This window comes from Myxocyprinus asiaticus, chromosome 26, assembly GCF_019703515.2.
Source record: "Myxocyprinus asiaticus isolate MX2 ecotype Aquarium Trade chromosome 26, UBuf_Myxa_2, whole genome shotgun sequence".
Classification (NCBI taxonomy): domain Eukaryota; kingdom Metazoa; phylum Chordata; class Actinopteri; order Cypriniformes; family Catostomidae; genus Myxocyprinus; species Myxocyprinus asiaticus.
The window spans coordinates 30,368,623-30,395,882 of NC_059369.1; the positions used below are offsets into that span (position 1 = coordinate 30,368,623).

At 43.5% G+C, this 27,260-nt stretch overlaps 1 protein-coding gene across 3 annotated transcripts in view; it reads left to right on the forward strand.

The window, feature by feature from the left end:
* LOC127417324 (galactosylgalactosylxylosylprotein 3-beta-glucuronosyltransferase 1-like) overlaps positions 1 to 27,260 on the forward strand; it is a 169,139-nt gene that overhangs the window by 108,478 nt on the left and 33,401 nt on the right. For all 3 annotated transcript variants that reach the window (XM_051657268.1, XM_051657267.1, XM_051657269.1), the window contains one exon: positions 26,320 to 26,437. The gene's annotated coding sequence lies outside the window, so the exon portion shown is untranslated. The remainder of the gene's footprint in view (positions 1 to 26,319; positions 26,438 to 27,260) is intronic.

The following is a 27,260-nucleotide window of genomic DNA, read 5'->3' on the forward strand; positions in this document are numbered from 1 at the left end:
TTAAAGTTGTGTTTACACTTCCTTTTACTCATCTCCTTTAGCACCATGGCAAATACTAGATTGGAAACGTCATGGTTACTGGTGTAACCTCCGTTCCCTGATGGAGGGAACGAAACGTTGGTGTCGATGTAGTGACACTAGGGGTCACTCTTGGGAGCCCGAGACACCTCTGATCTTTGATAAAAGGCCAATGAAAATTGGCGAGTGGTATTTGCATGCCACTCCCTCGGATATACGGGTATAAAAGGAGCTGGTATGCAACCACTCATTCAGGTTTTACGCTGAGGAGCCGATATAAGGTCTGGCCATTTCAGCGGGTAGTTCAGCGTTGTGGCAGGAGGGACCAACATCTCGTTCCCTTCATCAGGGAACTGAGGTTACACCAGTAACCATGACGTTCCCTATCTGTCACTCACTCGACGTTGGTGTCAATGTAGTGACACTAGGGGTCCCTATACAAAACGCCACAAGGCTGAACTGTGTTATGTGAACTGGTGGTGTGTGGTGGGCAGACTTGCTGTGTGCCTCATAGCCAGCACACCAGGTCGACACGTAACCTCCCCCAACACAGTTATGAGTGTCGAACGGCCCTTTTTGGGGACAAGTCGACTACCCAAAGATAGAGACAGGCTTAACCCAGTCGTGGCCTCTTTTCCCCTTCTCTTTTTCCACTCCCTAAAAAAGGAGGGAGATTATCTGACTGGGCCGCCAGGTCTAGTCGGGGGGTGTCCCTCCCAAGGGGAGGACACCGCGGAGACCACACCTCGCCCCAAGAGAGGGGGGGATATTTAAGTGGAAGAATACGTCACATGGTCTTTCCAACTATGTGGAGAGTCTTCAAGGTAGATCCTGCTCAATGGGGGAGGAGTTACTACAAACATGGAGACTGGGGCAGAGGGGCTCCTCCCAAGGAAGATGCAGTTTGCCAGCAGGGAAACGAATTAGCGGAAGATATAGATCGCAAGGGGTTAGCCTTACAGGGAACCGCCACATGCGGAGCACCTACCCCAGAACCGGGCTCTTAGTTAGCGCGTGTACTGGGCCGGCAGCGAGTCTCTCCGAAAACTCGACTGCCACAGGGCTCGGAGGAAGTCAACCAGGGAACAAATTTTGTGAACACTACTGGGAATTAACGGCGCATGTCTTCAGCTCAAAAGGAGGTGGAAGGCGCTATGTGCAAGCGATACACCTGGCCGGCTATCCCGGGCTTATCCGCTTGTGTTGTGTGCCACTACCTGGGACGAAACCAGTTCCACCCGGAGATTGTAGAACCTTGCAAAGGTGTTGGGTGTTGCCCAGCCTGCTGCTCTGCAAATGTCTGTTAGAGAGGCACCTCTGGCCAAGGCACAAGAAGCCGCTACACCACAGGTAGAATGGGCTCGTAGCCCTACCAGGGGCGGCATGTTTTGGGCGAGATATGCCATAGTTATGGCATCAACAAGCCAGTGGGCGATCCTCTGCTTGGAGACAGCGCTTCCTTTCCGCTCTGCACCAAAAGCAGACAAAGAGCTGCTCAGAGATTCTAAAACTTTGCGTTCGATCCAAATAGATGCGTAAAGCGCACACCGGACACAGCGACGATAGGGCTGGGTCTGCCTCCTCCTGAGGAAGCACTTGCAGGTTCACCACCTAGTCCCTAAAGGGGTGGTGGGAACCCGGGGCACATAGCCCGGTCAGGGTCTCAGGATCACGTGAGAGTAACCTGGACCGAACTCCAGGCACGTTTCGCTGACAGAGAACGCTTGCAGGTCACCTACCCTCTTGATGGAAGTGAGCGCAGTCAGGAGGGCAATCTTCAAGGAGAGTGCCTTAAGCTCGGCTGACTGCAAAGGTTCAGAGGGGGCTCTCTGTAGACCCTGAAGAACTACAGAGGTCCGATGAGGGAACGAGGCATGGCCTGGAGGGATTCAGCCTCCTGGTGCCTCTTAGGAACCTGATGATCAGGTCGTGCTTCCCTAAGGACTTACCGTCGACTGTGTCGTGGTGTGCTGCTATGGCAGCAACGTACACCTTCAAGGTGGAAGGGGACAGCCTCCCTTCCAACCTCTCTTGCAGGAAGGAAAGCACTGATCTGACTGCACATCTCTGGGGGTCTTCCCAACGGGAAGAACACCACTTAGCGAACAGACGCCACTTAAAGGCATACAGGTGCCTCGTAGAGGGAGCCCTAGCCTGAGTGATCATGTCTACCATCGCAGGTGGGAGATAGCTTAGGTCTTCCGCGTCCCATCCAGGGGCCAGACATGGAGATTCCAGAGTCTGGGCGCGGGTGCTGGATGGTGCCCCTTCCCTGAGAAAGAAGGTCCTTCCTCAGGGGAATTTGCCAGGGGGGGCTGTCACGAGGAGCGTGAGGTCCGAGCACCACATCTGGGTGGGCCAGTAGGGTGCTACCAGGATGATCTGCTCCTCATCCTCTCTGACCTTGCACAGGGTCTGTGCAAGCAGGCTTACTGGGGGAAATGCATATTTGCGAATGCCAGGGGGCCAGCTGTGTGCCAGCTCGTCTATGCCGAGGGAGGCCTCGGTCAGGGCATACCAGAGCGGGCAGTGGGGAGGATTCTTGGGAGGCGAACAGGTGCACCTGTGCCTGTCGAATCGACTCCAAATCAGCTGGACCACCTGAAGGTGGAGTCTCCACTCTCCCCTGAGGGTAACCTGTTGTGACGGCGCATCCGCCGTAGTGTTGAGGTTGCCCGGGATGTGAGTGGCTTGCAGCGACTTGAGGTGCTGCTGACTCCAGAGGAGGAGATGGCGGGCGAGTTGTGACATACAACGAGAGCGCAAACCACCTTGGCGGTTAACATATGCTACCGTTGTCGTGTTGTCTGTCTGAACTAACACGTGCTTGCCCTGGATCAACGGCTGAAACCTCCGCAGGGCGAGCAGAATTGCCAACAACTCGAGGCAGTTGATGTGCCAATGCAGTCACGGACCCGTCCAGAGGCCGGCGGCTGCGTGCCCATTGCAAACGGCACCCCAGCCCATTTTGGAGGTGTCTGTCATGACCACGACGTGCCTGGGGGCCAGTTCTAGAGGAACACCTGCCCGTAGGAATGAGAGGTCGGTCCAAGGGCTGAAAAGACAGTGACAGAGCAACGTGATGGCCACGTGGTGTGTTCCGTGGCGCCATGGCCATCTCGGGACTCGAGTCTGGAGCCAGTGCTGAAGCGGCCTCAAATGCATCAACCCGAGCGGGGTGGCCACCGCCGAGGATGCCATATGCCCCAGGAGCCTCTGAAGAAGTTTCAGTGGAACTGCTGTTCCCTGTTTGAACGCCTTCAAACAGGTCAGCACCAACTGGGCGTGCTCATTCGTAAGGCGCGCTGTCAAGGAGACTAAGTCCAACTCCAAACCGAGAAAAGAGATGCTCTAAACCTGGAGGAGCTTGCTCTTTTCCCAGTTGACCCAAAGCCCTAGTCGGCTGAGGTGTGAGAGCACCAGGTCCCTGTGTGCGCACAACACGTCTCAAGAGTGAGTTAGGATTAGCCAGTCGTCGAGATAGTTGAGAACGCAAATGCCCACCTCCCTTAACGGGGCAAGGGCAGCCTCGTGACCTGCATAAAGACGCGAGGAGACAGGGACAGGCCGAAAGGGAGGACTTTGTACTGATACGCCTGACCCTCGAACGCGAACCACAGGAAGGGTCTGTGTCGAGGAAGGATCGAGGCGTGGAAGTACGCATCCTTCAGGTCTACCGCCGCGAACCAATCTTGATGCCGGACGCTCCCCAGAATGCGTTTTCGCATCAGCATCTTGAACGGGAGTCTGTGTAAAGCCTAGTTCAGAACAACCCACCGCCTTTTTTCGGTACGATGAAGTAGGGGCTGAAAAAACCCCTTCTTCATCCCGGCTGGAGGGACAGGTTCTATCGCGCCCTTCCGTAGGAGGGTAGCTATCTCCACGCAAAGTAGCAGCGTTTTCATCTTTCACCAAGGTGAAGTGGACACCGCTGAACCTGGGCGGATGCCCGGCGAAGTGAATCACGCAGCCGAGTCGGACGGTCCGGACCAGCCCTTGTGACGGATTGGAAAGCGCAAGCCATGCGTCCAAGTTCCGCGCAAGGGGGACCAAAGGGACAATGTCATCGGATGTACCGGCAGGTGGGGCCTTGTGGCGGAGCGGAGCTCGAGGTGCCACACCACAACACTAAGTGCTTCGAGTCTAAGGACATCGAAGCACTTACCTGGCTCCTTTTGACCACCCCCGGAACAGCCTGGGACGGTGGAGGAAGAGGCCTGTCCTCGTGACCCGTGGAGACTGTCACATCGGGGTGGATTTGTGCCACAGCTGGGTGCTCAGGGGCGGGAGACCGCCGCTGGAGTGCCAAACCTGCCAAACCTGCCAAACCTGCCAAATGGAGTGGTGGATGGTGGTCGTGATGACGGCCGTACACACCGGATACGTGACCCAGGGAACAAGGAAACCACTCTTGCTGAGCTCTTGAGTACTGCATCCACTTGGGCATGCAGCACAAAATGCAAAAGGTAACAAAAAGATGAAGATCTGCTTACCAGCTCCAGAGCAGCGGGTTTCGTTGTCCCTGGGTCGCCCGTCTCAAGGGCGCTTTGAAGCCATTCACGGGTTCTGGGCAGCCGCGAGACGGGTGGCATCTGCTTCCTGCGGTGGGTTCCACGCCAGGGCCGGGCTGAAGGGGCGGGCTGCGGCGGAGCCGGTGCAGTCACCGCAGGGGGACGCCCTTGGCGATGAGTAGACGGGGTGCAGGATCTTGAGCCGCGCCAGGGCAGGATATGCCGGCTAGCATCCATCTACTGCTCTACCATCAAGAACTGCTTGGCAAAGTCCTCGACGGTGTCGCCAAATAGGCCCGCCTGGGAAATGGGGGCAGCAAGGAATCATGTCTTGTCGGCTTCACACATCTCGACCAGGTTGAGCCAAAGGTGGCACTCCTGGACCACTAGTGTGGCCATCGTCCGCCCGAGAGACCGCACCGTGACCTCCGTCGCTCGGAGAGCAAGGTCGGTCGCCGAGTGCAGTTCCTGCATCAATCCCAGGGCGGAACTACCCTCGTGCAGTTCCTTTAGCGCCTTGGCGGACTTGCAGGAGAGCCATGGCGTGCAGGGCGGAGGCGGCTTGTCGAGCGGCACCGTAGGCCTTAGCCGTCAGAGACGATGTAAACCTACAGGCCTTGGACGGGGGCTTTGGGCACTCGCGCCAGGTGGCGGCGCTGCGGGCATAGGTGCACCACGAGCGCCTTTATCCACCGGGGGATTGCCAAATAGCCCTTGGCCATCGAGGGTAGTGAGGGCGGGGAAGCTGAAAAGATCGGGACCGGGCAGTAAAAAGTGCCTCCCGTGACCTTGTCAGCTCTTCATGCACTTCCGGGAAGAAAGGAACGGGGGGGCGGGGCGTGGCTTTGAGCGGCGCCGCGAGCCCAGGAACCAATCACCGAGCCGCGAGGGTTCAGGGAAGAGCGGTGAAATCCACTCTAACCGACGCTCGTGGCTGCCCGGGAAATTATGTCGTCATCTCCGCATCAGCCAGTGACTGGGCAATCGACCCCAAAGGGAGGAGCCCAGCTGAGGCTTCTGACTGGATGAGCCCGCTCTCCAATGCTGCGCTCGAGAGCTCATCACTTTCATGGGCTCCGAATAAGAGGTCGAACTCGCCGTGAGACGAGCCGGCGGACTCACCCGGAAGCCCGATCGGGGCAGATGAGCGTGCTGGGGAATGGGAGTTCCGCGGGGGGATACCCGGCGGGGGCGGTCCCATTGGGGTCCCCAAATCACCCCCAGTGCTAGCCGCGCTGGCCTCATACCCGTGGGTAAAAGGACCGAGGCGGGAGCCTCTGGGGTGGCTCGCTTTCTTACGAAGGCGAGCCGCGACCGCAACGTTGCCATGGACATATTCTCGCAATAAGAACATGACCATCCACGAACGCTGTCTCCGTGTGAGCAGTGCCCAGACACGAAAGACAGTGATCGTGACCGTTAGAAGGCGAGAGATAACGAGCACAACCAGGAATAACACACAATCGGAAAAGCATCTTTAAAAAGACGCGTCTTTAAAAAGATGTTCCGTATGTGCGCTCTTTTAGAGAAATATATACTCTTTTAGAGGTGAAAAATGCTCTTTCAGAAAATATACTCTCTAGTTTTTCTGCCGAAGCGCCCAGGGGCGTTCTCTGCAGTGCACCAGTGCAGAGGGGGGAGAAGCCGCTGAAATGCACCGTCAGATCCAGCAGAGGTGAATGAACAGTAGTATTCAGCTCAATGAGCATGACCGTTCGGCTCCGAAGAGAAAATCTGAATGAGTGGTTGCATACCAGCTCCTTTTATACCCGTATGTCCGGGGGAGTGGCATGCAAATACCACTCGCCAATTTTCATTGGCCTTTTATCAAAGACCAGAGGTGTCTCGGGCTCCCAAGAGTGACCCCTAGCGTCACTACATCGACACCAACGTCGAGTGAGTGACAGATAGGGAAGTAAATATCTGCTGCAGTATGAATACAAACATAAGAATAGTTTTAAAAATGTTTTGCAATCCTCATAAATGAAACAAGACAGAACCAGATCCATCTCAAGACTCATAATCATCACTTCTTATTAGAAATACCTTTTATCATAAAGCCCCCTTGTAAAATCAAAAACACCAGATGATCACATTGTCCATTTTTAGTGCAGTGACTGCTTGTGTCAAGATTCCATTTTTACTGTTCATCTTAGCTGAGATCACCAGGTAAATTGGCTTTATAAATATCAATAATGAACCATCAGGCCACCTTTATAGCAGCGTTCCAAGTCATTACTGCGACACATATAAAGCTATGGCCAGCGGTCAAGAAATTAGTGAATACATAAACAGGGACAGAAAATGAGCCGGATGGAGCTTTAATACGTTCAACTTTATTCCATGCTCTCAGGTCTGGGGTGCATTCCAATTAGCTCATTCTGAGGAGAAGCAAGAGAAATATCAGCATTTGAGAAAATATGCTTTATCAATTCCATCTTTCATTACCCAGATTACAAATCCCCAGGCCACGGAACTCCAGATTATTTTATAAGTAATGCACAGTTCACCAGAATCCCCACATAAACTTAGAGGGAGGTTGACTGAGGTGAGCGACCCCAGCATCTGTGTCAGTCCAGAGACAATTTGGCAGGTTCTCTTCATGACGGGGATGGTAATCATCTACCTGCAGGCTTTCTATTCACAGCTTGTTAAGTGGGGTTGATGTATTACACTGTCAGGGCCACCCAGTCAGACAGTGATTGGTGCTGCTGTCTGTGATTCAGACTGTGTTATTAAGCTCGACCTGTTCGTTTGGTTATTTTTACAAATATGGTACATTTTGGTGTCCTATGACTTTTTTATTTATATATAAAGTATTAGAGGCACAAATCCCATGTTTTTTGTTATGGCAGCTTTTATCTAACATTAAATTAACCAAGCATGAAAGATATATAGTTGGTTCTGTGAAATACAATGTCATAAATTTGACTTAATCTGAGTTGATATTTAATTCAGTAGTAAAAAAAATATTTTAAAATATTAAATCACTTTACTTACCGGAGATGCTTTGTTCACAATCCTGTTATGACAAGATTTTCCCCATACTAAAAATATATATATATATATATATATATATATAAAAATCTACAGTATGGTAGGATGACAAGTAAATAATCAAATTTCATGTTATCATTGATGTGATGACTGCATCAATGCACCAACAACGATTCAACCTTGAAACCCAAGTAACAGTTACAAAAATTATAAACTAGCATTTTGTCACAAACTATTTAGCCCCTACAAGTGATAGCTTAATTTAGGTTATAATTGCCACCCTGTTACTTGCAATCCTGTTTCCCATTCTTCTTTTATTATTTAAAGCAATCATGACATGAGGAATCAAATTTTCTTTGATCTTGAGACACTGTATAAGAGGTCATTGCACTATAAAAACATACTGTAAGTTTCATAACTCAAAACTTCCTTCTCTCTGCAAACAGAGCATTTGTTGAAACCAAGCTGCCAAAACGACTCATTCTCTACTTCCTCCATATTGTGATGTCACACTGTGAAAGACATTTGCATCTGACATCTCCACAACATCAAATCAAAGCCTACTTTATCTTATCATTTCCATGGCCCCTCCCAGTAGTGGTGAACAATGAGATGGCAAGGAGAGAGCAGGTCAGTCAAGAGCAGAGAGCCAGTCATAACAGTGAGCATTTACTGTCAAGTCTTAAAGGAGAAGTAACAAAAACCGAGCGTTTCTGACAGAGGGTCAGAATGAGGGTGGAAAATTATCATGTTTTACCAATATATTACTATATAATATATTAGTGTTGTCACAGTACCAAAATTTCAGTTGTCGGTACCAGAGAATATAAGTGGAGTGGAGCGAGCGTGGAGCGTTGAGCTGAGCAGTGATAATTCCACCTGAGCGGAGAGCACATTTTTGAAGACTCCGATCCACTCTCTCAGGCCGCTCAGTGCCACTTGCTCAACCCAGAATGCACTTCATGATATGCTGGTTTGGGAATCTGCAAAATAACCAGTAGGCCTGAGGTTATGGAGCTCTAACATTGTCTTAGTGAAGTTATAACCTATATAAGTATATGACCTTATCACCTAAATAAATGCAAAGTATAAATCAAAATTAAGAAGGAGGAAATCGAAAAGGACTGTGGAGTGACCATGAGAATTAGCAAATATTCCTTTTGGAGTCGTACGCGTCACATTGCCAGAGAGCACGAGGATGTGCTATGCAATGGTAGTGCAGCAAAAGGTGAGCTAGTAGTCTACACTACTATTCGATAATAAATTAATAGATAAATAATATATCTTGTTGTTATGCTATCATGTCAGTGCAGCTGCCTATAATGCAGTTCTGCAGGGTTGTGAACATTTGAGCACCTTCAATTGAATATGTAAGCTTAATAATACTGTATATTGGTAAAGCATTTTTCCTTGAATCCCGGCGAACACACAAAAAATCCCTGCATCAAAACCAATAAACATGTATGATCTTGCAGATCAGTGTGTTCTAATTCGCAGGCGGAGCATTCTGCTTTCATACCTCCATTGTACAATTGATCATTTGATTGCTAAAGATTTCTACTCTCGCATAGTGAATTTCATAGCGGAATTCTCTCACTTAATCAACCGCCTGTTGCTTTCGATTTCTGCTTTGGGATAAAGTGGCACATAACTGCTGGTCAGTTTCAGGCAAATCCACACCTTAACGATAAGTGAAATGTAAAAAAAAATGACTCTAGATTATGGTTGCAGAAAACATCTTCGACATCACTTGCTGCATTCATGCGCATAGAAAAAATATAAATGATTGTACATTAGGAAAACGAAGGCAGTGTAATTTGTGAATTAAATAATTTTTTTTTGTTTTAGGATCATTAAACATGATTTCATCTAATATATATATTGGACAAAATCTCACTTTATGCAGGACAAATATGTTTTATTTGTTAAATCCATGGTTAAACCTTGCTGTACATATAAAGAGTGCATGCACAAGACATGATCGTTTGATGCATATAAAGTCCAGATTCACTTTATAATGCTTTAAAAATACCAAGGAAAAACAATGGGGGCACATGGTATCTACTAATATAATTATTATATAAATAACCACAGTCCTTTAGATTGCATTTGATAACATATACAATTGTAGGGAATATTAATAAAGCAATAAAGAAAGAGAAAAACATTCACTGCTGTTTTTCTGGATAACTTAATACACCCTTTAAAACTGAACACAAAATTAGGATGATAAATTGCTCATTTTAATTTACAGACAGTCTGATAGCATTAAATCAGAAACCTGTTAATGTATCAAATCTACAGTATAATCTTTCTGTGGAGACAACTGAAAAACAATTATGAATTTAACTTTTACCTGCAATATTTTTCCTGGTATCAGTCCATGTTTTCATTATTGCCATAAACGACTCGAACAAACTTTAAAGTTGAAAAGATTGTAGTTTTCTGGGTTGGTTGTATCACTCGGGTCCAGTTTAAACTGAAAAGCGCAAATTTGCACATATGCGAGTTTCCGTGCCAACGCACATATGTTTTTTCACTTGTAGAGGCATGTTTGATGACTTGTTTAAAGTAAATAAAGGCAATTTAGAACTGGAATTTTTTAAGGCATTATTTGAAGATGTATAATGACATGTGCTAACAGAGGAATATTTGACTGATTACAAATGATAAGGAAGGTCTGGTAGAACCAGTCCGAAATAAACAGCGATATTTTATATACTAAAACACAACAATACAATCACATAATTTCAGATGTGTACATTACTGATCATTTGATAATTGAATAAATGTTGCCCTATAGTCTATATTTCACCCAGAGGGGCACCTCAGCCCATGTGGGCAAAGAGGCAGTTGCTTTGGCCACTGTAGCTACCACCTGTGTACGTGTTTGGAACCAAGTATACTACAGAGAGATTTAATGTAGGAGCGGATTTGAGCGAATGCTTTTTTACCGGTGAGCGTGAGCAGTACTTGAGCGGAGTATCTGCTTGGGCCATGAGCGGCTGAGCGGAGCACACACACATGGGGCGGGTTATTGAGCGGAGTGTCACACCGCTCCGCTTCGCTCACATGCTCTGGTCGGTACCGATACCAGTGAAATAGGGTGACCAGATTCCTGCTTGTGGAAAACGGGACAGCCCCCTCCCAGCAAAAATTAAATTGGAGTATCCTTACATAGGCGCAGATCAATGCGAAGTAGAGGGTGCATCCGTATCTGTAACTGTTGTCACCTTGTACTTTTCGCTGGCAGCAATTTTTCTCAGCATGTGTTTGTCTTTCAAGAGTTTATTGTAAAATGCAGAGCAGTCAGTCCAAAATTAAGACGTACGAAAAGCAATGCCTTCATGACTGTTACAATGAGTCGAGATTTATCCAGTGTCCATGCTGTGTTCATTAATGAGAACACACGCTCCACAGATGCAGATGTTCCAGGCAGGCATAAAACAATGAGCGTAATCCACCGATGCTGAATAAAAGTTTCTCACTGCACAAAAGAAATCATCTGCTCACATGTCACCAGCTTCAACCAGGGAATCCAACTGCTTTTTAATGTCAAAGGGTATGAATGATTCCTCCAGACTGGCCTGCAAGACTTTTCTCTGCTCATGAATGTGCAAACTATGGTGGTGCACAGCAGAATGATAAGCAAAAAGTCCTTCACTTGCATGCACCTTGTCAGATTCGGAACATTGCTTCACCAAAAAAATCACTAATACTTGGTGTGGCACACTTACTTTTAGCAGCATCCACATGCTTTTTTGTAAGAATATGCTTGGTGATGTCGGTGTGGCCTCCATGGACAATGGAAAAGTGAGCTCCACAAATCTCACACCTCACTTTACATGTGACCTATTTTTGAAGATCCTCATTAAATGTGCATGCATGCTTCCTTGACATTTTTCCAGCCGCAATTTCATCTGTGTGCTCTTTCAAACTAACTCTTTGGCTGTGTCTCCTTTAGAAGGATGCATCATCCGGAGGTCGCATTTGTCGGCCACATATGTCATCGAGGCTGTCTTATTTCAGTAAAGCGAGTAGGACACTTCGAATGCAGCCTTCAAATGCGACCTTCTTTCACAGGAATTCGGAGGATGCATGAGGTGTATCCATCGTGGGCACTCACAACCCACAATTCTTTGCTTCAGCGGAAATGTCTAAAAAAATATAACGCCAATTTGCCTGTAAATATGATGTTCAAACGCAAGTAATGTTAATTCCCAAGTTGAAGTACCTCGGTAGATGGGTGCAGCGTATATAATATGTATAATTATATTAATATATAATTCAAATAAAGTATTAGACTAAAAGTACACCTGTAAAATCTATTTTATTTTCTCTTTACATCATTATAACTCTCCTAAAATTTACCTCATACATTCCCTTCTAAAGGGACTTTGTTCCCGTCTCACTCAAAGCACTCGTGCTTGTTAAAGAGTGGCGTGCTGTCATAGCAACCATGTTACGTTATGTTTCCGTTTGTCCTATGAAGGCCGTCTCATTTAAATGAGGCTTGTTTAAAGGAGGACGCTCGGTATACTGCAGCCTTCAAAGGACGCGTCCTACCTAGCACGCAGCCTTCGAAACGAGACACAGCCTTCGATCAGTTCACTAACTGGACATCTGCTGATAGGGGATTGTGGTTGGATAGTTTAATCCAATCATGTACTTCAAATAACATGGTGTGATTTTATTGGTTTTACAAGCTGTATCCTTGGCTACCTTTGATTAGAATATTCATGTGACTGAGAAAGCCACATAGGTGATAGAGAAATTTTAGGAGAGGGGAAATACGGGACAATACAAGATTTTTTCAGAATAAGTCGGGACTCTAGAAAAAGCGCTTAAAAAAGGGACTGTCCCGGGAAAAACGGGACATCTGGCCACCCTGTCTCGACACCAATTTCAATACCACAGCAAAAATATGCTAATATGATAATGTGCTAACACACCAGTTTATTTATTTTTATTTATTTCATAATTATTTTAATAATTATAGTTTAATTCCAGAACTTTCCAGAATTTTTTTTAAAGTTTAATTTCATCATCAAAATGGTGTCTAATCAATAAATTCTTAAAACATTTAACAAGTGAAAATATAACTTTTCAACATGTCATTGCATTTTTTTTCACCAAGCTTTTATTCAACAGTGTCTTGCTTGTGATATTTTGATTAATTATTATTATTATTATTATTATTATTATTATTATTATTATTACAGTGAATATTACAAATTTACTATACAGTTGTCATATATTTTTATTCAATTTCTTCAATTTCAGGAATCTAGATTTTATTTTGTATCTTTTATTATGACCTGTGTTTTTTGCCGGAACTTCACTTTTCCAGATAAAGAGTTTGCAGGCACGGTGTGATCACTGAAGACTTTTAAGTCATGTCTGAAATCTCATCTCTTTACACTGGCCTTTGAGTCTGATGAATAAAATGTAGGACACACTTTTGAAGTGTTTGTATTTTAGATAACTGGTGTTTGTGTATGTGGTAATTTTGAAATGTTATGTTTTAAACTTTATTACTGTGAAGCACTTTGGTCAACTCTGTTGTTTTAAATGTGATATAAATAAAGCTGAGCTGAGATTAAAAAGCAGATGCTGTGATTTTAATTAAGAATATATAGTCTACATGTAATACGCATTTTACCCTGGATTGGTGCTCTGCTCTGTCAACTCATACAACGTGAATGATTCTCAATGTCTGGAGATTTTAGTGGATGAGCAGTTGGTTTTATTTATAGTACGCAGCTCGTCCACAGTAACACTGCAGCCTTCAGCGGTTTAATAAATCACACTAGGACATGTTATGAATTTAATTTGATTAACTGTCCATTTCAGTGTACAAGGAGTAACAGAGCTCATGTTCAAAATAAGCATGTGAGCATTTTAAAGCTGTTGTGTGTCAGTCATACTGGTACCGGATAAAATCGGTGCTCGGTACTACCGGTACTGCAGAAACACTGGTATCGTTATATATTTTTTATTTTAGTATCGACTTGGTACCAAAGTACCGGTACTTTTAACAACACTATAATATATAGAATATATGTAATATATATAATATAATATACAGTATATATTTTATGTTTTTGTGCAAAAAAACAACAACTTTCGGCTACTATATTATAAGTGAACCTCAACGAACATAAATATATGCATACAGTATATATAAAAAGGCAGGTCATGACATCTTTAATGACAGAAGTAAAATGAAAAAAATTATACAAATCAAGGTTTTAAACTATATTTTATTAACAGTGTTGGAAAAATTGCTTTATATAAAATGAACAGAAAATCAAAACAGCTAATATATTTAGTTTGGTGTACTTAGGTGAACAATCAACATTTTCTGAGGATTAAGCACCTTGTCTAACTGACCATTTGTTTAAACAAGAAAATAAATACTTTCTTTACAAACTATTTGGAGTTTAAGGCTTTGATACCCTATTTGTGTCTTTTGCTTAACTGTTGCTGATACTCTCATTCATTCAGGAAATGACAGAGACGGTTTGTGTTGTTGGCCTGTTCTCTCTCATTCTCTTCTTTGGTCACACCACTGCCCTGACCCTGATTAAAACATTCAGCATACACATAGTCAGCTTGGTATCTGCATGCAGAGTGCCTGTGCCATTTCTAGGGAGCAGCATTATTTCAGTAAAATGAGTCTGTTAGATTGCTTAAGGGTCCTGCACTGCACAGTCGTCTAAAGATGTAGACTCAGCATTAGGGCTGCAGCGGTATACCGGTTTCACAATGTACCACGGTATGAAAATTGATGGTTTTCATACCATGTACATTTGCTTATCTACGGTATTGAAAGAAAAAAATGCAACCAGACAGAGAATCTCAACTGCATGTGCACATCTCCTTTCCTCCTCGACTGCCTGTCAGACTCATCAACTTACCCCCCCACACACATGCAGCAGAGAAAATGTCAGAGAGAAGTGAGGCGAGGGGGGTCTGACATAAGTGAGTGTGAGTGTGTGTGTGAGTTAAAGCAGTGTTTGTCAACTGGTGGGTTGCAGGTCTATTCGGACTGGGTCGCGGACAGCAGGGAAAGAACAATGCCATGGTTCTCCCATTGAAGATATTTTGGCGTCCGCCCAAGTGATAGCCTGTTTAGGACTGCTAAGGCAGATTTAATGATAATCTTGCAATCAGCTAAATGCTTCTCATTTGCACTTTCGCACTATTGTAACGGAACCAGCTCGCGATCATGATCTACTCTTCTCTCTGGCGCGCGTATGCAACAACCTGGATTCCCTCAATATTGTGGAGCGCAGACCTCAAAACTGATGTGACCAATTTCAATTCTAGTGAGACTTTCCTAGTTTAAAGCATTACGGAGGAAGTCAAGGTAAACCTTTCAAACAGTAGGCAGCCCGACATGCCAAACAGCACTGAGGAGGAAAAGAGCAACACTGTGTTATGCGCTAATTTTTTTTTCCATTATGCATCATCACCTTTACAAAATTGTTTCACGATTTTACATGAGTAAAAGTAACTGTTATATTTTGACAAAATGTTATAGTTTCATATGAAATAATCTAAAGGTAGAATCTATTAGACCTCATTTTATATCAACAGTGGCAGTTGTAATTAAAGTTTCAATATGTGTTTCTGTAACATAAGGAAGGAAGTCATGAGAGCTGAATCTAGGTGCAGCGAAATAGTATTTAATAAAGGAAACAAAGTACAGATTAACGGGGTAAACACAGGAACAAAAGAAACATCCACGATGGGAAAACACAGGAACAGAGAAAACATCTACGATGGGAATGGGTCAATGAACAGGAGGTCAAAACACATAACAACTGACAAAGAACAAGCAAACAACAGGGCATTATATACACAAAGACTAATGAGTTAATGAAACACAGGTGAGGACAATCAAGGACAGCTGGCAGTGATGAGGGCAGGGAGTTATGGGAAATGTAGTCTGGGACGAACAGATGACAGGGGAGAAACACAAGGCAAACAACAGTGAATCATGACAGAACCCCCCCTCTAATGGGCGGCTCTTGAAGCCCAAGGAAGGCTAGTCAGGGAGGCAAGGCCAAGATGGAGCCGGAGACCAAGGATACCAGAGCAGAACAGGCGGAAGGCCGGGAGACCAGGGAAACCAGAGTAGATCGGGTGGACGCCGAGAGACCAAGGAGACCAGTGCAGATCAGGCGGGTAACCATGAGACCAGGGAGACCAGAGCAGATCGGGTGGACAGCTGAGAGACCAAGGAGACCAGAGCAGATTGGGTGGACAGCCGAGAGACCAAGGAGACCAGTGCAGATCAGGCAGACAGCCATGACACAAGGCACACCAGAGCAGATTGGGTGGATGGATGAGAGACCAAGGAGACCAGAGAAGATCAGGCAGACGGCCAGGAGACCAAGAAGACCAGAGCAGATCAGGTGGATGGCCAGGAGACTCAGAAGACCAGAGCAGATCAGGTAGAAGGCCATGAGACCAGGGAGACCAGAGCAGATTGGGTGGACAGCCGAGAAACCAAGGAGACCAGAGTATATCAGGCGGACTGCCAGGAGACCAAGAATACCAGAGCGGATCAGGTGGACAACCAGGAGACCCAGAAGACTACCTCTGGGTAGGGACTGGATCAGGAGGCCTGGTTGGCAGCCACAGGGCTGAAACAGGATCAGGAGGCCTGGGTGGTGACCACAGGCTAGAGACTGGATCCGTGGAAGACTCAGAGGGTGGAACCGTGGAAGGCAAAGCTGTAGTAGGCTCGGGGGGCAAAGCCATGGCAGGCAGAGCCATGGGAGGCTCGAGGGGCGAAGCCGTGGCAGGATCGAGGGGCGATGCCGTGGAAGGCAGAGCCATGGGAGACTCAAGTGGCGAAGCCGTAGAAGGCGGAACCGTGGCAGACTCGAGGGATGAATCCATAGAAGGCGGAGCTGTGGCAGGTTCGAGGGGCGAAGCCTTAGAAGGCGGAGCCATGGGAGGCTCGAGGGGTGGAGCCGTGGAAGGCAGAGCCATGGGAGGCTCGAGAGGCGAAGCCATGGAAGGCGGAGCCATGGCAAGTTCGAGGGGCGATGGTGATATTCTGGGAAAGAGTCTGATAGGTTTAACCAGAATTTACTGGCTCTCTTTTGAATGTCAGTCAAAAGAGGGAATCTGCCCAATTCTGCCCTACAGCCCAGGTTAGAAGCACTTATGTTTCAAGATGGCGCTGCAGATGGCTGCTTCGGTGTGGAGCTCTCTAGCATTTTTGTTACTTTTGTTTGTTTGTCATGTTTTTTGTCACTCTTTCCTGATCAGTTTCACTAGGGATGAACTGCTGAATATTTGGCAGAGCATATATGATCATTTTTTGCAGGTGTTTGATTATTCAGACATTTTATTAGACACCTTAGTTGGAGGCACAGCAGTGCTCAACATGCTCAACATGCGATCCAAAAGACGCACATGAGGGAAGAGAGCTGGCATGCTTGTGAAGCTTCGTCAACACGGATTTAGGACTCCGCTGCTGAGTATTCATTTGGCGAATATCCACTCCCACGCCAACAAAATGGATGAACTGCTTCTGCTCACTCAAACAAATAAAGACTTTTCTAACTCTGCTGCTCTGTGTTTCACGGAAACTTGGCTGAATGAAGCAATCCCGGACAGTGCATTACATCTGCCGGGCTTTCAGCTGTTCAGAGCGGATCGCATTGCGGAATCATCGGGGAAAACGAGAGGCAGTGGAACATGCTTTTACATCAACGAAAGTTGGTGTACAGATGTAACAGCATTAAAGAAGATGTGCAGTCCTAATTTAGAAGCACTCTTCCTCAACTGTAAGCCTTTCTACTCGCCTTCAGACTCGAGTTCTACTCACCTGAAGACTCAAGTTTTTCTTGTTTATGCTGTTGAATGTGTACATCCCGCCACAAGCATGCATGAACGCAGGAGCAACAATACCTGGACTCACTTATTTTTATTCGGGGAGATTTTAATAAAGTTAACCTCACCTGTGAACTTACAAAATACAAACAACACATCACATGCCCCACCAGAGAAAGAAATATATTGGACCATTGCTACACAACTGTAAAGTATGCATATTGTTCTGTCCCACGTGCAGCTTTAGGACTCTCTGATCACTGTCTGGTTCATCTTCTCCCGACCTACAAGCAGAAACTAAAATCAGTTAAGCCTGTAGTAAAGACTGTAAAGGGATGGACCAATGAAGCAGAGCTGGAACTACAAGCCTGCTTTGACTGCACTGATTGGAGTGTTTTTGAGACTGCAGCCACAGACCTAGATGAGCTCACAGTTACTGTGACATCATATATCAGTTTCTGTGAGGATATGTGCATCCCTACTAAGACATTTTTATCATTCAATAACGATAAACCATGGTTTACAGTAAATTCTAGAGACTGTTGTGCGTGAAAATCCCAGGAGATCAGCAGTTACAGAAATATTCAAACCAGCCCATCTGGCACCAACAATCATCCATGCGATTATCTAATCAGCCAATCGTGTGGCAGCAGTGCAGTGCATAAAATAATTTAGATACGGGTCAGGAGCTTCAGTTAATGTTCACATCAACCATCAGAATGGGGGAAAATGTGATCTCAGTGATTTGGACCGTGGTATGATTGTTGGTGCCAGATGGGCTGGTTTGAATATTTCTGTAACTGCTGATCTCCTGGGGTTTTCACTCGCAACACTCTCTAGAATTGACTCAGAATGGTGCAAAAAACAAAAAATATCCAGTGAGGGAATTTTCTGTGGATGGAAATGCCTTGTGGATGAGAAAGGTCAACAGAGAATGGCCAGACTGGTTCAAATTGACAAAGTCTACGGTAACTCTGATAACTGCTCTGTACAATTGTGGTGAGAAGAATAGCAACTCAGAATGGTATTCTGAGATGCGGGTTGGTGCTGTTTTGGTGGCACGATGGGGACCTACACAATATTAGGCAGGTGGCTTTAAGGTTGTGCCTAATCGGTGTATATGATCAGTTGTTCTCTGTTTTGGCATGAATCCAGTTTGACAGTTGTGTAAAGTCTTGTTTTCTTGGAGATATTGGGTTAATCTGTAATTTATAATGCAACAGAATAGTTTGCCAAGATTGCTCACTGAAATGCCCCTGTAGTTGTTTGGGTTAAATTTGTCACCTTGTTTGAAGATTGGAGTGATTTGATTTGATTTCCAATTATCAGGAAAGTGTCCTGATTTTAAGAGCAAATTGAATCATTTGAGAATGGCCTCATTCAGTTTGGGCTGCCATGTTTCAACATCTCATTGCATATTCCATCTGAGCTGCAAGATTTTTTCAGTGATATGGGGTAGAGGTCTTCACGGGACCAAATATTTGTGCCCGAATCCAAAGAGACCTGGAAATGTACTACCCAAACCCGAACTGGACACTTCTATTATTTGAAAGCTTGGACCCGTACCCATGCAGAACCGAGAAATGCCAGACCCAGACCCGAACCGGATCTGTCTATTATTTGAAAGCTGGGACACAGACCCGGCTGGGAGACACAGACTTGATCGACACCGATTTCACAGCGGATTGCTATTAACAAGTTAATTTAAAAGTTGTGATAACAAAACTTTGTGTCTTACCTAATGTAACGTTAGTAGTCTTCTCCCCTGTCCCTGGCTGTGATGCATATAATCCATCCTCTTTGCCAAGAAAGTTGGTTAAATACATCCAGGTGTGATTCCTCTCTTGCTGATTGAAACAGCATAGCTAATCCACTCATTATTTCAGCTTCAAAAGTCCACTTGCTGTCACGGTGACTGATGACATATGCGACTTGTTTAGAATCAGCTTTGCAGTTTTTTTTGTATCTTGCATAAGATTACTCCGACTGTTTGCCCTTTTGAACTATAATAACGATTGCTCGTTCATTGCCACGACTGCTAACATTAGCATTGCTATTTTGCTATCGTGTGCCTTAACTCTGCTCTGCCTCTGATGTCACTCAGCTCGTTGTGGCTCCTCTCCGTTTTCACCTTATTTCCTGCCCTCACTTTCTCATCCTAATTTTACAATGTTGCAACTTAGTTACAACACACACACAGCACCATCATCATCAGCGCTGTCTGATCACAGCCGGGTGTTCTCGGATCGACTCGGGTATTACACATAAAGTTAAACAGACCCGGGACCCGCAGCAATAGAATGGGACCCGACCCGGACCCAGCTGACCATATAAAATGTGAATCTGTATCCGTATGGGTCCCGGGTCTGGTCTTGGGTCTTCAGGTTGGGGTGTACCCTTGAAGACCTCTAATATGGGGTTGTCCAAATGGTTTAATTGACCCTTTATTGTGCATTCCAGATTATATAGTTGGGAATTCAGAATTGTTTGGGTGGGGTTTTGTTCATTTTGTTTATAAAGGTTTCCAAAATGTTTTGTCCATGTGTTTGGGTCACAGATGGGAATTTGTTCTTCTTTGTTGGACTTATTTAAATTGTTCCATAATTCCCAGATTTAATTTTGATTAACTGCTTCTTCTATTTTGTTGAGCCTTGTTGTAATATGTTCGGCTCTTTTGCTTTTTAGCAGTGACCCGTACTTTTTAAGCATTAGTTGATAGATGGTACGTGTTAGTTGATTTGCGGGGTCTCTGTGTTTTTTATTTGATAAAAATCATAGTTCTTTTCTTAACATTTGACATTTTTTATCAAACCAGTCAGCTTTTGTGATTTCCTTTTTTCTCCTGTTCAGTTTTATTTTATTCAATGATTTGCTGGCAACTGTGAAAACATTTTTTAGTCAATTGTTTTGTTGCCAAATTGATGCTTTTCTAGTCTTTCCCAATTGTGGATTGGAGAAATGCATCCATCTTGTTCTCAGCATAAATTCTGTTGAGTTCAGCTTCATACTGGTCTGGACTGTCTTCTCCAGAAGAATCTGGTTGGGAGGGAATATATTTTAGACTTCTGCTTTGAAGATGGTAGACAACTGGCTGACTTGTTCAGACTAAAGACAATGTGACAGTGGTCTGTGAGAGGTAGTTGTGGCATCACTGTGAAGTAATTGATCTTGCTTTGGTCTAGATCTGTGATGGCATAGTCCACTTTGCTACTACCTAAAGAGAGCAGTAGGTAAATCGACCCAGAGAATCACCCTTTGTTCTGCCATTCACTATGTAGATACCTAGGCTTTTACAGAGCTGCAGAACTTGTTTTCCATTTCTATTTATTGTGTTGTCATAGTTCTGATGTGGTTTAGTGGAATGCTTATTTTGATTTATATTTGTGTTGTATCCAGTTCTTTCCCGGTTCTTGCATTCAGATCCCCCATTATCAGGACTGAGCCAAGAGACTGAAACTGAATGATCTCAGATTGTAATGCGGAGAAGATCTCCTCATTATAATAAAGCAGAGGTGGACAAAGTGCACAACTCCATTGCTTGAGTGAAAGTACAGATACTACTTGTCAAATATTACTCCATTACAAGTGAAAGTTGTAAAGACAGATGTTTACTTAAGTAAAAGTACAGAAGTACTTGGTTTTAAAAGTACTTAAGTATCAAAAGTAAATTTCCTTTTTTATGTCAATGCATTGTTTTATTATTGTTGCATTGTTGTATGTAATACTTACAATACCTTTTGCCTCTGAAGCAACCTACTGAATACACAAGCTTGCCCTATTTTAATCGAAGACAGTGTTTATATGCGAACTGTAACCTTTTATCCCAGTACTTCTGTGATAATTTGAATATTTGTAATGCAGAAAGAAATAATGATACTGTGTGGTAGAAAAGACTGTTTATGAAGATGTTTCATACCTATATATGATAACTGCTCTCTCTGGCTCAGCGGCAGCACCAACGCAGATCTGAATATTTCCGGTATGATTTTTGTCAAAGGTTTAATAGACAGGCGAATCATTATCATTTAGGAAAGAGATCGTGTGGGTGTTTGAATCGAGATCGCGATCTTTTATGATTTAATCGTGCAGCTCTACACATAACTATAGTAATTATGCAAGGTAACAACAACAACAACAACAACAAAAAAATATAAAAGTTACAAGATATTAACTTATTTAACTCTTAAGCTCATTTACATTTGAAATCATGCTTTTGTATGCTAACTAAAGTCATTGTCGAACCTTACCTATGCGTTAGCGGTGTATCCACAAGGCTATGGCAACTTGACAGGCAAATCCATACTTCATACTGAAACTTTAGCTCTAAAGCACAGATAATTTTAAGCTTTCACAAGAAATTAAAAGATGACATATCTCAATATGCTTCGGCAGGTTGGACGGCGAGTTTTTGAAGGCTGTGATATGGTTTGTTTTAGGCAAACATAGCAAACATTTCAAACGAAACGAATCTTTATTTTCAGAAAACTGGAAAATATTTTCTAAGTATGGCCATGGGTGCGCGCACTGCGCTGAGGAACCACCATCTTCCATTTTGCCAACTGATCAGTGTTCAAAAAATGCTGGGAAATCATTGAACTTCACGACACGTGACCCGTGATTATTGATAGGCTGTCTGTCACCTACAAAAAAAAAACAATCATGTTTTAGAGAAGAAAACAAATCATCCACTGATTTTCAAAGCTGCTACATAGTAACGACTTTCTACTTGAGGACCTTGATAGAAATGTAGTGGAGTGAAAAGTACGATATTTGTCTTTCAAATGTAGTGAAGTTAAAGTCACAAGTTTCCAGAAAAAATAATACTCAAGTAAAGTACAGATACTCAAAAAGTGTACTTAAGTATAGTACTCAAGTAAATGTATTTCGTTACTGTCCACCTCTGTAATAGGGTGACTCATGTGGGGGGATGTAGGTGGCACACAGGTAAGTATCCTCATCTGTTCAAATTAGTTCCTTTTTTATTTTAATCCAAATATGTGTTCTCCTTTTTTTAACAGGCTGAATATAATGGAAAAGATGTTCTCTAAACCAAACAATAATTCCTCCTGAATCTCTTCCATTTTTAACATGAGGGTGTTTCACTGATGGTATATGTAATTCTCTGTAGTTGTTTAGGTTTAGAATCTAATCGACTCCATGTCTCAAGTAATATTATGATATCTGAACTATATACAATATTTACAAAATCAGGGTTCTTGCTTTTTTTCTCCAAAAGCAACAGAAAACATTCCCTGAATGTTGTAGCTTGTGATTTTAAGTGATGACATTGTGATTTTTACCAGAAATAAGAATGTATGATTCCTTACCCAGTCATGTTATGAAATATTCCAAATTAAATGAAGTACCTTAGAATATCAACTGCATAACAAAAAGAGAATATACAGTAAAATGAAATGAAAAATGAAATAGAGCTCTTAAATTAAGCACTTGTTAATCAACTAATACATTTTCACATAGAAGTTTCAACATTTTTTTTATCTGGCTGAGGTCGCTTGTGTCTGCACTACCTCTTCCTGTCACAAAAGTAGTGTAGCTGTCTGTCTGTCTGCCGGCATGCTGTCTCACCCTCTCCTCACAGTCAGGGGGTGTGTTCTCAGAGCTTTTCAGTGTTACATCGTTGATCGTTTTAGCAAATATTCTCATGCCCTCTCGATGAATGTGAAGATGGTCATAAAGGTGCTTATTGAATAGAACCTTTATTGTCATTGTACATGTACAATGAAATCCGATCAGTGCAACATTAAATAAAGTGCAATAGGTATATAAATATATAAATATAAAAGAGCCTCTAAAAGTATCTTTAAAAAATATATAAAAAGATTCTAAAGGAAATGAAAACACATTATACCACACATACACAACAGTTCACAGCACGATACATCTCCTTAATATTCAAGTAGTGTTTAGTGCTGCTATTGCTTTTGGACAAAAACTATTTTTTAATCTATTTGTTCATGTTTTCATTGACCTGAAACGTCTGTCCGAGGGCAGCAGTTCAAACAGTAAATGTCCGGGGTGAGATGGATCTTTAAGTATATTCTGGGCTTTTTTGAGGCAGCGGGAACTATAAAGATCTTCCAGGGAGGGGAGAGGGCAGCCAATAATCTTCTGGGCGTTGGTGATGACCCTCTGGAGCGCTTTCCTCTCTGTTTCTGTGCAGCTGGCAAACCACACACAGATACAATAAGTCAGTATGCTCTCTATGGAGCAGTGGTAGAAGGACAGAAGCACTTTTTGGGTGAGGTGGTTCTTCCTAAGGATCCTTAGGAAGTAAAGTCTCTGCTGTACCTTCTTTACCAGAACTGTGGTGTTAGTGCTCCAGGTTAGGTCCTCCTCTATGTGCACGCCCATGAGTGCACACACATCAGCTATCTCTGCATTAATTGCATTGATGATGTTTTGTGGAATGTCTCTGTGAGGCAGCAGTGTAGAGATGATGACTTTGGCACTAGGGTAGATTCCTCTTGCTGATTTCACCACGTTGATGAGAGCTTTGGCAACATCCACTCTCAGTGTTGTCTCAGTGTGCAGTATAATGTGTGATGTGTGATGTTGTTCCCAAAACATGCTCTCTCAGCAGCTTCAAAGCAGAGTGAGAGGTAGGACACCAGAGTTTCCTTACAGTTCTCCTGGGGAACAGTTGTTTCTGGTCCAGGTGGTTGCTGTTAGAGTCACAGAGGATGATGATGTTGTGTTGTCTCTTCTGTTCTCTGTTGGATGTTGTTGTGGTCTGTGGATATCTCTGTCTGGTTCTGATGTCTTTTCTCTTGGAGTTCTGAGAAGCTTGAGAGACCTGAAAAACCTGATGGGTTGCAGGGGATGGAGTGGTGTGTTTGTGTGTTGACACACTGCTAGTGTTGTGTTGTTTTTCTGATATATTCAGGAGGAGAGGTGTTGAGTGTTTCTGTGCTGGTACAATGTTGCTGTTGTTCTGTGGTTGCGATGTGTTCAGTGTTTGTGTGTAGCTGTTGTCTTATCTCCTCCAGTTGTTTCTCCAGCATATTGCTGTGTTGATCTCTCTTGATCAGCTCCAATCTCAACTTTCTCGGCTCCTCTCGTAGCTCCTGGTTGTTTTCCTCCAGCTGTCTGACAGCAGAGCATAGCTGTTGAAGTTGTTGCGTGCTGAGGTGGCTGGTCTGGTTTTGGAGCTGACAGAGGTTGTTGGAAGTTTCCTCTTTAAACAGGAAGTAGTCCTGCTACAGCTCAGTGATGTTATCTCTCAAGGCCTTGATCATTGGAGATGCAGGTGAGACAGGGTGTCTGTGTTCTACAGGGGTGCTCGAGCTGAGGGCTTAGTTTGTGACTATTGTGGAGCAGGACTCCACACTGCTCTTCATCTCAGGATCTATTTTTAACTCCCGAACCTCCATTTTAAAGTTCATGAAATTCTTCTGGAATTCATCAAGGCTGGGTTCTGACCCCTGGACCATGACTGTACCATTGTGGTACAAGTTTATAGTCAGCTTTATCTCTTTTTCACCTTCCAGAGTGATTTGTCTACCTTTAAACACGCCACCTTTTCTGCTGCAGTTCATGGCAGTGTAGAGAGTGCTGTGCCAGTGTGGCGAGGGCACGGTTGAGCATCCGTCCCTGGAGAGGGGAAGCGGTAAGGATTCATCCCTGGGTGATAATTAAGTCTAGCAGCTGTTTCTTTTTGCAGTAATCCAGGGAGAGCGATAAGATGAGCCCATGCCAGAGTCAGAGGAGAGAGAGAGTGATGCACAGGAATGCGACGCATTAGAGTGTTTATTGACATTAAAGAGTGTTATTTCTTGTAAATAAAAGAGTGTGAAGATACCTTAACCATGCTTCCTCATTCCCATACTGACCAGTCCTGATACAGCCAGGCTGATGGTTGATCAGTGAAGAAGAGCAGGTTACACCGAACTTTGTTGGGTTCTGGTCTACTGTAGTCAGACAGCAGCATCTCTGGGTTCTCTCTCAGGATTATCTCTTTCATCTTCTTCTTATCTTTGATTGATAAAATTTCTTCTGGATGTATTATCTCCAGCTCCTCTTCATTTTTGAAAGATGCTACTGCCTTAGGCAGGCGCAAGCTGTGATCAACAGTGTTAACCGCCATGGAGTGTTAGCTTGGCTAGCCGTTAGTTTGATGTATTGAATATATGTCATTCTTTTTTTCTTTTTTTTCTTTTTTTGTCTTACCTTAAAAATCTTCTACCTCTTTTGTTCGTAGTTTAGTTTCCAATCATTTAAGTGTTTGAGTAATAAAAACATACATTCTCTGGCAAAAATTTAAGTTACAGCAGGAGCTGAAATTTTTTGCTGCCAACTGCCATCGGAACTCTCTCTCTCTCTCTTTCTCTCTATTGTTCTCTTCTTCAACTTATCTGCCTCCAGAGAAGCTAAAAATACAGTCGCTACTGCAGTCAAACAGCATCTGTGCTACAGCCTACACACACAGACAGGCTTGGTTCAAGGCACAGCATCATCATGCCCAGCTTTCATATGTGTGTCTGGATACTGGATGAGTTTCAATGATAATAGTTTCATAACAGAATTATTATTCTCTTAGGAAGAGGTTTGGCACAGAGAGCAGCTGACAGCTAATTAATCTGTTCTTGTATAGCAAATATTACCACTGAGATTAAGGGAGAGTAAGAGGAAATAAATGCAAAAAGATTAATTTATCATCATGAATTGCTTTACCAGGTACAGTATTAATATTGTGATCTGGGGCCAAGGAACATGTTTTACTGTGATAGTTGAATAGGAGGAGGAAGAAGAACATCAAAGTAACTGTCTTATAAACTAAACCTTTAAACTAAACTTTGTGTGTGTGTGTGTGTGTGTGTGTGTGTGTGTGTGTGTGTGTGTGTGTGTGTGTGTGTATTCGGAATGGCTTGTATGTCTTTTGTCAGGTTTTTAAATGCAATTTTGGTACTGTATGTTTTAGATAGTTTGGAGTGCAGCATGGGATGCTCTGGGAGCCAGCAGCGCGGTGGATGACCTCCAGCATGCGGCCGTCACAGCTGGATCTCACGCTTGTGACCATCCGCCGTGTGTGACCAAGGGTGAGGAGATCATATGTGCGCACGCACTCACACACCATTTCGTCTATAACACACATAAAGAGTGCTGCATGTTATATTATTCAAAATTTTTTTTAAAGATTTGTGCTCCCCCCTTTTGTTTTTATGTCTACATTGCAAAAATCTGTATTTCTGTGTTGTTGTCCAGTAAAAATATTGAAACATTGTTACAATAAGATACATTTACTTGAGATAAAAAATGCATAAAATATCTTTAATAATTAATCAAAATAAATACATAAAGTTTACTTACCCTATTGGCAGATTGTCTCTTCTTGTTTTAAGCATAAATATAACACAATTGAGTGTGGTTTTTGTTTAAAACAACTGAAAACTATTTGCCAATGAGGTAAGAAAAGTTAACTTATTCTTAATAAATTAATTCTCAACTCTACTTTTCATCTTGCATCATTTTGATTCTTAAGTAAATTAAAAAAGTTACCTAACCTAATAAAATGTATCCTGCTTTAAGGATGTTAAGATTTGTTGTGGGAAACAAGAGAAAAAATACTGATTGAAAAGAATGTTCACATATTTTTCCTGGAAAACAAGACATAAATACAGCCTAAATACTAAATACTGATAGAAATGATTTTTTTTTTTTTTTTTAATTGTATTTAATTTAATTTTATTTTATTTTATTATTTTATTTTGTAGTGTAGTATATGTTCATCTGTGATCCGTCTGTAATGTTTTGGCATTTACTGTAAATTTGGAGTTTATATTTGGAGGAACCCTTAAAAAAGAGACATGGGACCCATTAGGTCCTTCTTTGGTTAGATAAAAGTGTTAAATTAAGTAATGT